The 15118-nt window shown below is 52.5% G+C and overlaps 1 pseudogene; it reads left to right on the top strand.

The window, feature by feature from the left end:
- Positions 1 to 14889, top strand: part of LOC133360679 (zinc finger protein Xfin-like) — a 265251-nt pseudogene extending 250362 nt beyond the window's left edge.
- Positions 14890 to 15118: the final 229 nt, after the last annotated feature.

Here is a 15118-nt window from a genome sequence, read left to right as displayed (position 1 = left end):
AAACGACGGAAAGTGCAGCATTCATCACAGATAGATAAAGTTGTGCGCTTATATATAAGAGCATCGCCAGTGGGTTTTCAAAGTACCTTCGTCTTACAGAAATCAATTTCGCGTGAGCCCACCGCATTACAACAATGCTCAGCTGTAGCTCACGTGACTTCTGCCGCGACAATGTCTGGATGTTGTCGCCTGAGGACGACCGCTCGTGTTGCGATTGAAACTTCGTGATTTATTTATTATTTTATTTGTTCTACATACGTGACTTTACTGAAAGAACCAAAGAGTATGAAAGACGTCTTGTCTGCTGATCTTGTTCATGTCCGTGTACATCGATATCCCACATTGCTTATGAAGTACCCGTCGAGGACGCTTGACAACGGAGTTGAGGCACACGTATATTTATTTAACAGGTTGCCAGTACAGGACAGCACTAGAGGGGGTAGCGGCCCCCTCACCCGTATAACTCAGGGAATACCCCTAGCTATCCATAGCCTATCCCCTGAGTCCTCCACTAAAGAGCTAGGGGAGGCTGTCTGGCCCGACACTGGTAATCGGGCTACGGTACCCGGAGTCCCAGAGCACTGGCTCTGGTTCACGGGACCACGCCACTGGCTCGAGCCTGATCCCGTGGGGCCCTGATAAGGGCGGCGATCAGGGGGAGTCCAGGGCTCTAGCTACGACGTCTTCCGACTTCTTAGCTTAACTATAACATAACTGACTAAGCCCATATAACGACCCCTTTTTATACCCAACCCTCCTTGAGGGGTGGGGCCCCGGGGGATCGTAACGCCGAACCAGCCCCCCCCCAGGGTGTCTGGCTCGGACGTCGCAGAGGGCATCTCCCTGTGCACACACGTAGCCCCGCCCACTGTGTTTCTTTCCCATAGGCTGCCATGCATAACGGCCCTCTCTCCAACATCCCTACATCACTCCCCCCCGCATAGCTCGCAGCCGTCCCGGCTGCAACAATTTCAACAAATGAATCTTTACCCCTTGACTCCCCCCGTGTGTGCCCCATTTTTTCATTTAACAGAACGAGAATTGAACAACAACACTAACAATGCCCCTAAAGGGAGAACAAACCGACGCGCCCCCCCCCCCCGAATAAATACGAAATCCGTAGAGGCAAGATATGTACATTTCCCGGAACCCTCAGCGCACACACAACACGCACACAAGACGCACACACACACACAGCCATAATACAACAACGCGCCAAGAGCGCCACACGAACGCAGCGTCCAGTAACAATAGCACACGAAAGTGTACCAGAAAACGCAAAAAAAATAAAAAAAATTTTCTTCTTATTTTCGTTTCGTTTTCACTTCTTGTTCGCGTTCCAGTGTTTTTATAAGAGTCTGCGCATTTTAGCGCGCGTCCTTGCCGCAGGCCCGTCACAAGGGCCAACCTCAGATGGCGGACCATTCGGTGGCCGCTGTCCCATCCGAGGCGAGTCCGCAATTGGAGTGGCGGGACCCTCGGCATCCCCCGTGAGGGATGTGCGCGAGCCCGTCATTCCGGGAGAACCTGGGGGCGGGGCAACCGGCAAGACGTCAGGTGAGATCAACAGAGGCGGACCCTCCGGGTCGGTCGACCCCTCACATGCTTGGCCCTGCGCGTGTGGAGCAGAGCCCCGCACCGCAACGAAGGGTTTTAGTCTAGAGGGGTGAACGAACCACCGGCGCCTCCCCCACTTGATACGAACGCACTGCGGTCGCAAAACCTCGACCACCTCGACGGGGCCCCGCCATGGCCGTACCAGTTTCGAGGAGGTCGCAAGCGGTACCTGGGGACAGTGCAGCCATGCCCTGTCCCCTGGCTTCCACTGCAGCACGTGCGCGCGCGCGAGTCTGAGGCGCTCATTCGCCTTTTGGCGCATGCGGGAATTGAGCATGGCAGCATCCCGCGCCTCAGTTAGCTTTTGAAGGTTAAATTTAACGTGCTCGTCCAATTTTATTTTACCTAGAGGCGCGGGGATCTGCAGCTGTGCCCGAACAGGTGGGTCATGTTCGCGACCATACATGAGAAAGAAGGGTGAAAATCCCGTGGCAGCATGGGGGGCCAATCGATATGCTGCCAGGACCCCCTGAATTTGCAAGTCCCAATTGGTCTGTGACTCCGAAACCAGGTGCGACAACATAGACGTGATGGTACGATGCAGACGCTCGACCATCCCGTCAGTTTGTGGGTGATAGGGAGAGGTACGAATCTTCTTTGTACCTAGGAGATCACAGACTTGTTTGAGGAGGTTCCCGGAAAAATTTTTACCCTGGTCGGTCAGCAGCCGCTCCGGAGCACCTTTGTCCATGACGTAGCCTTGGACAAAGGCGTCCACGATGGCTGCTGCCGACTGATTTGCCAGGGGCCAGGCCATAGGCCAGCGTGTGAAGTATTCGACCCCTGTTAGCAAATATCTATTGCCCCTAGGGGTGGCGGGAAACGGCCCCAGGATATCCAACGCTACGAGTTCGTTCACCCTGGAGACTGTGATGGACTGCAACGGCGGGTTCGACTCCCGAGCTGGTGGTTTGCGTTGCGCACACCGGGGGCATGCTGCCAGCAGATCCGTGACATCCCGTGTCATGCCCGGCCAAAAAAAATCCAGCTGGAGCGAGGCGAGGGTCTTTTGGGTACCCAGGTGGAGGAGGCGCTCATGAGCAGCCCACACCACCTTACCCCGTAACCCCGCAGGAACTACCAGCCGGTGACGGTGGGATTTACCGTCCCAATGCATGAGCAAGCCCGCGTGTATTTCCCAATTGTCGGCATCACCCGTCCCACACCCCCTCTCCCTGGCGCGACGACGCAGCGCGAGGAGGGAGGCGTCCTCCATCTGGAGGCGTCCCCACTCAATCACAGGCAACCCAAGCAGGGAATCCCTTCCCTGTTTCCCGATCTCATCGGGGAGCGATGTGTCAACATCGGCGGCGGCCGCCAGGACTGGAACCGTCATGTCCCCAGCTGGCTTGCAACGCCCCGACCCCAGGAGGCATGCGCATTCGGAGGTGGTTGGCATGCGCGACAGAGCGTCCGCATTTGTGTGGCGAATGCCCTTACGATAGGTGGTGTCAAAATCGAATTCCTGGAGGACCTCCAGCCATCGGGACAATTGTCCCGATGGCTGTTGAACCTTCAGGGCGTACTGCAGTGCCGCATGATCCGTACGGACAGTGAAATGCTGACCGTACAGATATGGGCGGTACTGTTGGATGAAGAAAACAATTGCCAACAGTTCTCTACGGGTGACACAATATTTTTGCTCCGCTGGAGACAACACCCGACTGCCGTACGCAACCACCCGTTCCACGCCATCAACCACCTGGGAAAGCACGCCTCCGATACCTGTGTTGCTCGCGTCGGTGTCGAGCAAAAACGGCCTCGAAAAATCGGGGTAAGTCAAAGGAGGAGCCTTCACCAATGCATCCCGAAGGGAGCAGAAAGCTACTTCCTCATCCCGACCCCAGTGGAACCGAACCCCTTTTGATGTCAAAGCATGTAGGGGTTTGGCAATTGTAGCAAAATTAGCGACGAACCGTCGGTAATATGAAGCGAAGCCAATAAAACTCCTCACCTCCCCCACCGAGGTCGGAATTGGCCAGGAGCTGACACACTGCGTTTTGGCGGGATCGGTAGCAATACCCGAGCGCCCCACGATGTGCCCCAAATAACGCACTGACTCGCGAAACAAATAGCATTTTTGGGGCTTAAATTTCAAATTAGCAGCCCGCATCCTTTGGAAAACCGCCCGCAGCCTCTGGAGATGTTCGTCAAAGGTTCTTCCAAAAACAATTACGTCATCCAAATAAATCAGGCACGATTCCCATTGCAATCCAGCCAAAACCAATTCCATCAACCGCTGGAAGGTTGCCGGCGCTGAGTGTAAGCCCATCGGTAACCGGTTGAATTGGAACAGACCGTGCGGTGTACGGAAAGCGGTTTTAGGCTTCGAGTCATCGTCCAGAGGAAGCTGCCAGAATCCCGAAAGTAAATCTAGTGTGGAGAAGAATCGCGCTCCCGCCAAGGCGTCCAGCGATTCGTCCATCCGTGGGAGCGGGTATGCGTCGGCAACCGAAACCTTATTAAGGCGACGGAAATCTACGCAAAACCGCAACGAGCCATCCTGTTTCTTAACCAGGACAATCGGTGCTCCCCAAGGGCTGGTAGAGGGAGAGATAATGTCGGCGGCTAACATGTCATCGACAGCCGATTTGACATGGTCCTTTTCGGCGGGACTCAACCGAAAAGGATTTTGGCGAATAGGCGCGCTGTCACCCGTGTCAATATGGTGACGCAGCAGGTGAGTACAACCCAAATCGTATTTATTCCGACTGAAAACGTCGGAAAATTCCTTTAGCAGCGATCTAAGCCGTTGGCGCTCTAAATTGGACAGGTTCGTCGATCCCGCACAAAGCGCGTCGAGCCACCCTTCATCGCCGTCCGAATGCGGGTGCGTCTGAGCAGCAGTGTCAATGTGGTTCACGGCAGGTTCCTCGCAGGGCACCGGCGTCGCGTGAGCGAGCACAGTCCCTTGGGGAACCACTACTGTCTGCGACCCGACATTGAGGACCGCGATGAAGGGATCCTCGTCCCCCCTTACGATGGTCTGGGCCGGAATTAAATGAGGCCCATTAACCCCGGCCCTAGACGGCCCCAGCACAACACCCTGATCCCCAACACCCTTAGCGAAGGGCCTACGAAGTTTAAGAGGTACCAGCATTTGTGCCCCCGGCGGCACACGCACTGTTTTTACGACGAACGCCGGTACCGTCGCGAACGCCGTCCGAGTCGCTACAGGGGAAGGCAGGAACGCCATACGTCGCCCCGACGGAAGCTCAATGCATCCTTGGTCGATCAAAATACGAATTGGCATCCTGCCCAAGAAGTCCGTCCCCAGCAGGCACGGAACTGCCAGTGAGGAGGAGACAAAAATCGGCCCCGACAATTTGATGTCCCCGATAGAAATTTGCGCTCGAATCTGTCCCACGATGCCGAGAGAGCCCCCGTTAGCGGCATAGAAAGGGACATTAACCGGTAGCAAAGGACGGCTCTGCACCGGTAGAATATTGTAAATTAGTTCCGAAATAATTGTCGCCGATGCCCCTGTATCGACTATGATGCGTACCTCCACCCCATCAATGTAACCGACCACGGCCGACGATCCCGACGCCGCGGCCACCACGCGATGGGCCAACACGGACCACCGCTCGGGCTCGATTTGAGTCCCCGCAGTGATCCGCGCCGGTCCATCGCAGCGCCCCACCGGCCCCCCGTTCGTTACGGTGCGAGAGTGTGCGACAGGTGGGTGCGTTGGCCAAACATGTGAGGTGCCGCGACTCGCCGGATCATGGTGCTGGAGCTTGGGAGGAGGAAGAGGAGGGCCGGCGTCCTGTCGAGGCGTCGTCCCCCGCTGTCGAGGAGAACGGCACCCCGAGGCGACATGGCCCCGGATGCCGCAGTTGAAGCACCGCGGGAGCGCCGATGGAGACGATGGACGGTCGAAACGCCTCGACCCGTCCCGACCCGGCCGCGCCCCCGTCGTCTGTTGCCGTCGATGGTCGACGGCATAAAGTTCTTCTGACGGAAGGGTGGCTGCAGCCACCGCACGCCCAGCCGATGCCCTGTTTGCCTTTCGCCGCTGCTGCAGAAGGTTGGCGTGGAGGAGTCGCGCAGCCTGGAGGGAGGTCATTTCTGCATCCCCTTGTGCGATGACGACGATGTCGAGGTCGTCCGCCAAGAGGAGGATCTTCTCCGCGACCATTGCGTCCACGCCGTCGTCGTCCATGCGGGGAAAGGCTGTTTTTGCCAGCGCCAGAAGACTTGTCCGGAAAGCCAGAGGCGACTCTTTTTCACCCCGCCTGCGATCGTAGAACTGCTGACGGCATTCGGCTGAAGGTCCATAGACCCCGGCCAGCAGCTGTAGCGCCATTGGTAGTGTAGCCCGCTTCTCTTTTGGCGCCGACGTGAGTGCGGCGAGCGCGTCCCCATCGAGGAGCGCCGGCAGCGCGCAAAGGGCCTCCTCGTCGGACCACCGCGCCATCTCCTGATGGGCGAGGAAGCGTCGCCGGAAGCCGCCCCAGTCACCCTCCGCACCGATGAATTCTTTCAGCGGGGGCAGTCTTTGGTGAAGCGCAGCGGTCGATGTGGACTCCCGCAGGTTGCTTTCACCTCCCTTTGGCGGTGCCTCGGCGCGACTGGCCGATGGCATCGCCTGTCGCGGCAGCGATGACGCATCCTTCGGCTGCGATGACGCTGCAGCCCCGGCGACGGCGATGTCGGAGCCGATGTCTAAGCTGGCCACGCCCCGAACAGCCGCGGCGTCCATGGCGGGAAATTCAAATTTTGAAGTCGCTGAAATGGCGGGAAAGTGCTCCGGCCGCCGGTTCTCCTCGCCCTGCGGTGGACCACCAGCCCCCAACCGCGTAATGCCTTCCAGTGTGGCGGCAGCGGCATAAAGTAGCTCCGCCAGCCGTTCGTGAGCCAGTCGTAGTGCATCTGGCTGCGGCCCCTCTCCATGCTGACGTCCCGGTGAGAAGGCGCCAGGCTCCGGCTGCACCCCATCTTGTTGCTCTGTCTCGGGCTCGGCGATTTCCGCGGCGTCCTCCTCTCGTGGTACCCTGGTCCGAGCTGTATGGCGCGTTTCCATTTTTACCACTTCTGACGCCAAATGAAGTACCCGTCGAGGACGCTTGACAACGGAGTTGAGGCACACGTATATTTATTTAACAGGTTGCCAGTACAGGACAGCACTAGAGGGGGTAGCGGCCCCCTCACCCGTATAACTCAGGGAATACCCCTAGCTATCCATAGCCTATCCCCTGAGTCCTCCACTAAAGAGCTAGGGGAGGCTGTCTGGCCCGACACTGGTAATCGGGCTACGGTACCCGGAGTCCCAGAGCACTGGCTCTGGTTCACGGGACCACGCCACTGGCTCGAGCCTGATCCCGTGGGGCCCTGATAAGGGCGGCGATCAGGGGGAGTCCAGGGCTCTAGCTACGACGTCTTCCGACTTCTTAGCTTAACTATAACATAACTGACTAAGCCCATATAACGACCCCTTTTTATACCCAACCCTCCTTGAGGGGTGGGGCCCCGGGGGATCGTAACGCCGAACCAGCCCCCCCCCAGGGTGTCTGGCTCGGACGTCGCAGAGGGCATCTCCCTGTGCACACACGTAGCCCCGCCCACTGTGTTTCTTTCCCATAGGCTGCCATGCATAACGGCCCTCTCTCCAACATCCCTACACTTACACTACACACCACACACAATGAAATTAATAGAAACGAGAACGACTTCTGGGGATGGGCAAAGATCGAGGAATCTCTTTCAATGGAGCGAGTTCAGTGAGTTCGATTCAACATCTCGCTGTCCGTCTGTGTCTGTTCGCCTCTATGTGTCTCTCTCTCTGCCTGTCTCTGTCTATGTCGTCTCTGTGTCTCTCTGCTCCTCTTGGCTGTGTCTGTCCGCCTGTCTTGTCTGTCTGTGTCTGTCTATCAGCGTCTGTCCCACCGGAGTCAACGATTGTCAGTAGCAGCAGGCGCCCGTTCAGCTCCCACGACTACACGCCACTCAAACTTGCTCCCAATACACAAAGACAAAGATCCCCAATACAGCCTTAACAGACTGTCGGGTCAAGTGCTGTTAGCGAGCACCTATGGACTAACACACACACACACATCGATGTACATACACACATCAACTGACACAGATAGACGCACACACACAGTGACTCACATGAAGCCATGCACACACATGGACTAATATGCACACTTGGACTTACACACACATCGACGTACACACACAAACATCTGGCATTGCCTGGGCAAAAAAGACACAGATACTCCGACTTACACACACACATTTACCTAAACACACATATGGACTCAAATACACACACACATCGACTTACACAGCAATCCCCTGTGATGCCACAGCTAGAGCAATTTTCTCTCTCTGGCAAGCCTTTGCGAGGAGCAGTTTTAAAACAAAGGTCTTCCCAGTACTGGCAGGTGCATCAAGGATAAAAATGACTCGATTTGTAGTCTCAATGTCTTCCAAGATTTCCGTGTAGGCTTCTATTTGTGCATCCATCAGCTTTGGTTAATTTTCCTAAAGTTTTTAAGAATCTGTCAAGCATAATAGCATATTTCACGTAGTATCTCTTGAGCAAGAGCATGCAGGTTGTCCCTGTAGGGTGTTGGTGGTCCCATAGACGTGAAGTATTTCCCAGCAATGGAGTGCAGTTTGTCGTGAAGGAGGATGAGGGCCTGTTTGAAGATAACATCAGAAAAGTTGACGTCCAGGTTAGTATCTTGTTATTGAGCTCCGTGGAGGATGTCCTCTCTCATGCCCTCTTTGTATTTTTGCCAGAGTCCCATGGGGTTAGATGGGCTGCAAACTTGAAGAGTCATGCAGAAGAGCAATGTCAGTTGGAAAGGGGACTGACCAACAGAAGCTTCTGTCAAAGCTTTATGAATAAGGTGATCATGCGCAAGAATTGCATGAAGATTGCAAGCTTTCCTGTATGTTTGACAGACAACTCGTTCCACTGTTTATAGGTCTTGAAAAGATGTGTGCCCTTTGGCAACATGGAGAAGCATTGGGAGAAAGTAGCACTGCTGATTGTTGGGATGAACTGTGTAGACTCGTCCTAAGGCATCCGATTCACCGTCAGCAGCACTTCGCTTCCATGTTTTTAGCAGTCCGTGTATAGTCGGAGGGAACTTAATGGTAGAGCAGGTTGGCAGCAAATGTGTCACTTGGGCACAAAACCAAGAACGCCATAAGGGTGGTATCTTGTGGAGCCAGGGCCTGGTGTGGGGCATTTCCTTTGGTGAAATGTCCCACTTTTAAAGTAACATAGAGCATACTAATGCTTAACAAAATGGAGGAATTCACTTTTTCTTGAAAAATCTAGCTATGGAAATGTAGCGAATTTTGCCCAAGAACGGCATTGGTAAAGTATGCCGATTTGATCTTTTTACTTCAAATTTCATGGTGAAATTTCCCACTTTTAATGTAATATATCGGCTACTCAGGCTCAACACAACCGAGGAATGCACTTTTTATTTTAAAATACAGCTGTAAAAGTCGTAAAATTTTAGCCAAAAACGGTAGAGGTTAGTATGTCGATTTTCTGTTTGGGACGTGAACATTTCATCGTGAAATTTTCCACTTTTAATCTAATACATAGCATACTAAGGCTAAATACAATGGAGCCAATGAACTTTTTTCGACAAATAAGGCTGTGAAAGTTTGGCCAATTTTGGCCGATTTTATTTTTTTACTAAAAATTTTAATGGTGAAATTTCCCACTTTTTATCGTAATATATAGAATACTAAGGCTAAGCACACCCGAGGATTGCACTTTTATTGAAAAATGAAGCTGTAAAAATTTGGCCATTGGCCAAAAACGGCCTAGGTTAGTATGCCGATTTTCTATATTGGGACGTGAACATTTCATCATAAAATGTTCCACTTTTAATCTAATACATGGCATACTAAGGGTAAATACAATAGAGGACTTAACTTTCGTCCAAAAATAAAGCTGTGAAAGTTGGGCTTATTTGGGCTAAAAATCGGCACAGTATGCCGATTAACTTTTTTATATTCGAAAATTTCATGCATGAAATTCCCCACTTTTTTACATAATATATGGGCTACTCAGGCTAAACACAACCAAGGAATGCACTTTTAGTAGAAAAACAAAGCTCGGAAAATTGGGTAAATTTTGCCAAAAAACGACCTAGGTTAGTATGGCGATTGTCTTTTCATGGACGTGAAAATGTCATCGTGAAATGTCGCCAGCGGTGTGCTGGAGAGCCAAGCCACGTCACGGCACACGAGGGGGGGGTGGGTGGCCAGCACCACGCCCGGCCGCCTTTGTCTCCCCAGTGCTGGCGATGTTGACTACACACCGCACCGGGGACTCGTTTGAGGCTGAGTCGACACTGCCGCTCCCTTTCTGTCAACAAACTTGAACTCCGACCCCGCTCTCTGACGTCACCGCTCAGCGTGACCTCATCGGCGTCAAACGCCAGGGGGAAATGTGCCTCGTTAGTGACGTCATGTCACTCACCACCCGACCACCGTGCTCTTGAGCGTGACGTCACATCCACCCAGCCGCTGCCGATAACTGTTCCAGTGCCAATCCTTATTTGGGCAAAGCCACGCCCGGTGACTGGCGGCTCATTAACATAATTTATTCATGAAAGTCGTCGCGAGTTGAGAGCCGCTCATTGTGAGAGGGGAATGTCATTGTACCCCGCGAGTGACGTCATGTCACCTGCTGCCGCGTGACGTCACGAGGGACCAGGAAGTTGCCGCTCGGCCCGTGCACTGAAATCTGAGGTGAGAAATTCTCATCGCGGTGGTGGTGGTTGTTGTGGTTGTGGTGGTTGTTGTTGTGGTTGTTGTTGTGGTGGTGGTTGTGTACCGAGGTAGAGCCTCTCTCTCTCTCTCGTCGGGATGTCAATTGAGTAGCAGCGAGCATGGAAGCGATGTCCACGTTGTAACTTTACAACGCGGGGCCTTGCCTCCTGCCCTCGCCTGGTCGCGTTCGCTTCAATTCTCTCGCTTAAGTTGAATTTGTCTTGACCCGGCTCGCCACTTTGTACCTTTGTTTTACTTTAAACATTAACACAGTTTTTATTTTTACCAGGCCACGCCCGCTTGAGCTGCTGTACCGCTCTTGTTTTCACAAGCGACCTGCCCACAACAACAACAAGGTGAGGCTCGTCAACAGCGTGGTGGTGTTCACTCTAGACACGTGGTGGTGTTCACTCTAGACACGTGGTGGTGTTCACTCTGGACACGTGGTGGTGTTCACTCTAGACACGTGGTGGTGTTCACTCTAGACACGTGGTGGTGTTCACTCTAGACACGTGGTGGTGTTCACTCTAGACGTGTGGTGGTGTTCACTCTAGACACGTGGTGGTGTTCACTCTAGACACGTGGTGGTGTTCACCTCTACACGCGTGGTGGTGTTCACTCTAGACCGTGGTGGTGTTCACTCTACACGCGTGGTGGTGTTCACTCTAGACGTGTGGCTGTGGTTCAACTATAGACGCGTGGTGGTGTTCGCTATAGACGCATGAGTGGTGTTCACTCTAGAAGCGGGTGGTGGTTGTTTCACTCTAGAAACGCGTGGTGGTGTTCACTCTAGACTCGTGGCGGGTTCACTCTAGACGCGTGGCGGGTGTTCACTCTGACGCGTGGTGGTGTGCACATCTAGACGCGTGGTGGTGTGTTACTCTAGACACGTGGCGGTGGTCACTCTAGACGCGTGGTGGTGGTTCACTCTAGACGCGATGGTGGTGTTCACGTCTAGACGCGTGGTGGTGTTCACTCTAGACGCGTGGCGGTGGTCACTCTAAACGCGTGGCAGTGTTCGCTCTGGACGCGTGGCGGTGTTCACTCTAGACGTGTGGCGGTGTTCACTCTAGACGCGTGGCGGTGTTCACTCTAGACGTGTGACGGTGTTCACTCTAGACGCGTGGTGGTGTTCGCTCTAGACGCGTGGTGGTGTTCACTCTAGACGCGTGGCGGTGGTCACTCTAAACGCGTGGCAGTGTTCGCTCTGGACGCGTGGCGGTGTTCACTCTAGACGCGTGGCGGTGTTCACTCTAGACGTGTGGCGGTGTTCACTCTAGACGCGTGGCGGTGTTCACTCTAGACGTGTGACGGTGTTCACTCTAGACGCGTGGTGGTGTTCGCTCTAGACGCGTGGCGGTGTTCACTCTAGACGTGTGGCGGTGTTCACTCTAGACGCGTGGCGGTGTTCACTCTCTACATGTGGAGGGGAAACCCGGGGATCGGGAAGGAAATCCACGCGACCACGGGGAGAGAGAGAGACACGTAAACTACAAATATACAGCAGGCGTCAGAGTCGGGATCGAACCCACGACTTCCTGTATGCCAGGACAGGTAGTTAACATCTCACCACAGAGAGACACGCAGCCTCGGCTGTGTTGGTTGATCCTCAAAGAATTACTTGGTGGAGTGAGGAAGCATTAATACTGAGCAGGTGAAGGTGGCCAGGCGTGGGTCTGGACACACCACCACCTGTGAACCATGCCAGTGTGTGACAGTGGTGGAGCCAGTGGGGGTGGGGTGGCACGTGCCCCCCCAACGATCCGATAGAAATCCGTAATTTCGATAGGATCATTGGGGTTTATTAGTAACTAGCTTCACTACCCGGCTTTGCCCGGGACTTGGATTCTTGTCTTGGATTAATTTAATATTCCCTCATAATTCAATGAAAAACCCTGAAAAAATTGATGCATGCAAGAAAGAAGCCGAAACACTTCAATTTACCTAAATCGGATGTTTTCACTCAAGGAAATTCAACCTGAACCCACTGCTACGTCAGGTCGATTTTTGCCACTCGGGAAGGGAATGACGCGGCGTTCGCTTAAAAATTCCAGACAGCATAAGCTGTGAAAATTTCATGACGCCAGAGCTCACAGCGTTGGAGAGTTTTTGCTGCTTCACACAAACAAACAGGTGTAAGTTCTGCTTTATATTTAAGATGCCAGTTGTACCCGTTCTTCACACGGATTGTATTGAAACTCCGAGAAGCCAATGACTTAATCGGCCAGGAGCGAAGCGCCACCTAAAATCTCCCGGCACGCTGTGAACAGCTCTAGAAGTACGGCGCGCGAAGAGCCATGTGGTAGGGGGGTAAGCATTGCAGAGCGCTTAGCTCAGGTGTGATGCGGGTTGATGCCACATACGTCATGGTCATTCTCCCCCCCCCCCCAAAATACAAAAGTCTATTTTTCTTTCCTGAAGGCATCAACACGTTCAGCGAGCGCGATGACGATCACACGCGTCGAATGAAAAGCAAGGGACAAGTCCTTTCTTACTAACAACTCCTATCTCACTAACAACTCCTGTAATTTTTCATTGCTGGAGGGGTTTCCCCCCCCTATCTGAAAATCCTGGCTCCACCTCTGAGTGTGTAACAGTGTCAAGTTTGTATTTGCAGTAAAGTCTATTAACTCTATTGAGCACAGAGGTTATATCAAAACAGTAGTTTATTTTAGTTTTCCTCTGGAACTCTTTGTAAGAATGGAGTCAGGAAGTGATCACAGCACACACGTGCAGCAGCTGAAGTCGGAACTGCTCATCCCAGCAATCAAGGACATCTGTGCCTGGCTTCACACCTAAATTGCGATTGAACATTAATTTATGCATTTGTGCTGAACACAAATAGTATTATTTTCAACACCCTTTGCTATGTCAGCTGAATTTAGCTTTCATAAACATTTATTTAGAAGCCAAACAGCTGAAATTGTGTGCTGAGTTTTGGGTTAACGTTCATTTTGAAGATACGAGGGCTTCCAGGCATGTTTATGACCATTTGGCCTCTCATTGTGTGCCATAACAGCCTGTGTGATGAATTTGGGACACTTTTTTTTTACTATATCATAAATATATGAATAACTATAGACGTGTAAGTCACGTGTGACTGTGTATATGCATTCCTCTGTGCCTCGATACTGATGTGTAGATGGTGTGGATATTCTTTGTTTCTGTCTGCAGCTATCGCTGCCTCTGCAGAAGTGGTCTGATGGAGCAAAGGCACTCGGCGCGGCTCGGTGCAAAAAGGCAACAATGCGACCGGTGTGCATACAGCACGGATCGTCCTGAACATTTGACACGGCACCAGAGAACTCACACAAGAGAGAAACCCTTCAAGTGCAGTGTGTGTGGGAGGGCGTTTGCACAGTCATCTGCTCTTGTAACACACCAGAGAACACACACGGGAGAGAAACCCTTCAAGTGCAGTGTGTGTGGGAGGGCGTTTGCACAGTCATCTGCTCTTGTAAAACACCAGAGAACACACACGGGAGAGAAACCCTTCAAGTGCAGTGTGTGTGGGAAGGCGTTTTGCACAGTCATCTGTTCTTGTAGCACACCAGAGAACACACACGGGAGAGAAACCCTTCAAGTGCAGTGTGTGTGGGAAGGCGTTTGCACAGTCATCTGCTCTTTTAAAACACCAGAAAACACACACGGGAGAGAAATCCTTCAAGTGCACTTTGTGTGGGAAGGCGTTTTCAGATTCATCTACTCTTGTAGCACACCAGAGAACCCACACGGGAGAGAAACCCTTCAAGTGCGGTGTGTGTGGGAAGGCGTTTTCATATTTATCTACTCTTCTAACACACAAGAGAACACACTACGGGAGAGAAACCCTTCAAGTGCAGTGTGTGTGGGAAGGCGTTTGCACAGTCATCTACTCTTGTAATACACCAGAGAACACACACGGGAGAGAAACCCTTCAAGTGCAGTGTGTGTGGGAAGCCGTTTTCAGATTCATCTGCTCTTGTAGCACACCAGAGAACACACACGGGAGAGAAACCCTTCAAGTGCAGTGTGTGTGGGAAGGCGTTTACACAGTCATCTGCTCTTGTAATACACAAGAGAACACACACGGGAGAGAAACCCTTCAAGTGCAGTGTGTGTGAGAAGGCGTTTACACTTTCACCAAATCTTCAAAGACACCAGAGAACACGCAAGCATCAGAAAATCCACAAGGAGTGGAGTGTGAAATCAGCTTGTGAAAGTCAAGTGCCTCAATGAGCCCATCCCTCATCAAACAAGAACTGGAAGAAAATCCCAGCTTGGACGCTTTTAAAGAAATCAAGGTGAAATATGAAGAGGTGAAGGTGAAATATGAAGACGTGATGGTGAAGAGCGAAGAAGTGAAGGTAAAATGTGAAGATGAAGATTCAACTCCCAAATCGGACCTTCACATCGCTGGAGGCAACGTGAAGCAGGAGGAGAATTCTGACTGTGAGGCCGAGCGAGGCAACTCCCAGCAGTTTGTGGAAGTGGAGGTGTGGGTGGACTTCCTCCGAGACAATACAAAGTCAAATGGAGACCCGGGAGATGCTAAGCCTTAGACCAGTGGTTCTTAACCTGGGTTCGATCGAACCCCAGGGGTTCGGTGAGTCAGTCTCAGGGGTTCGGTGGAGGTTAAGACACACACCTGACTCATTGATTGTGCACCAGTAAAACATGTTTTGAATTTGAAAAAAATATTTTATTTTTCCCATTAAGAAGGGTTCGGTGAATGCGCATATGAAACTGGTGGGGTTCAGTACCTCCAACA

Source organism: Lethenteron reissneri, chromosome 69 (assembly GCF_015708825.2).
Source record: "Lethenteron reissneri isolate LAM-NWPU_2019-01 chromosome 69, ASM1570882v1, whole genome shotgun sequence".
Taxonomy (NCBI): Eukaryota; Metazoa; Chordata; class Hyperoartia; order Petromyzontiformes; family Petromyzontidae; genus Lethenteron; species Lethenteron reissneri.
Note: the sequence above shows the minus strand (reverse complement) of the source record. Positions and strands in the feature narration are given on the sequence as shown.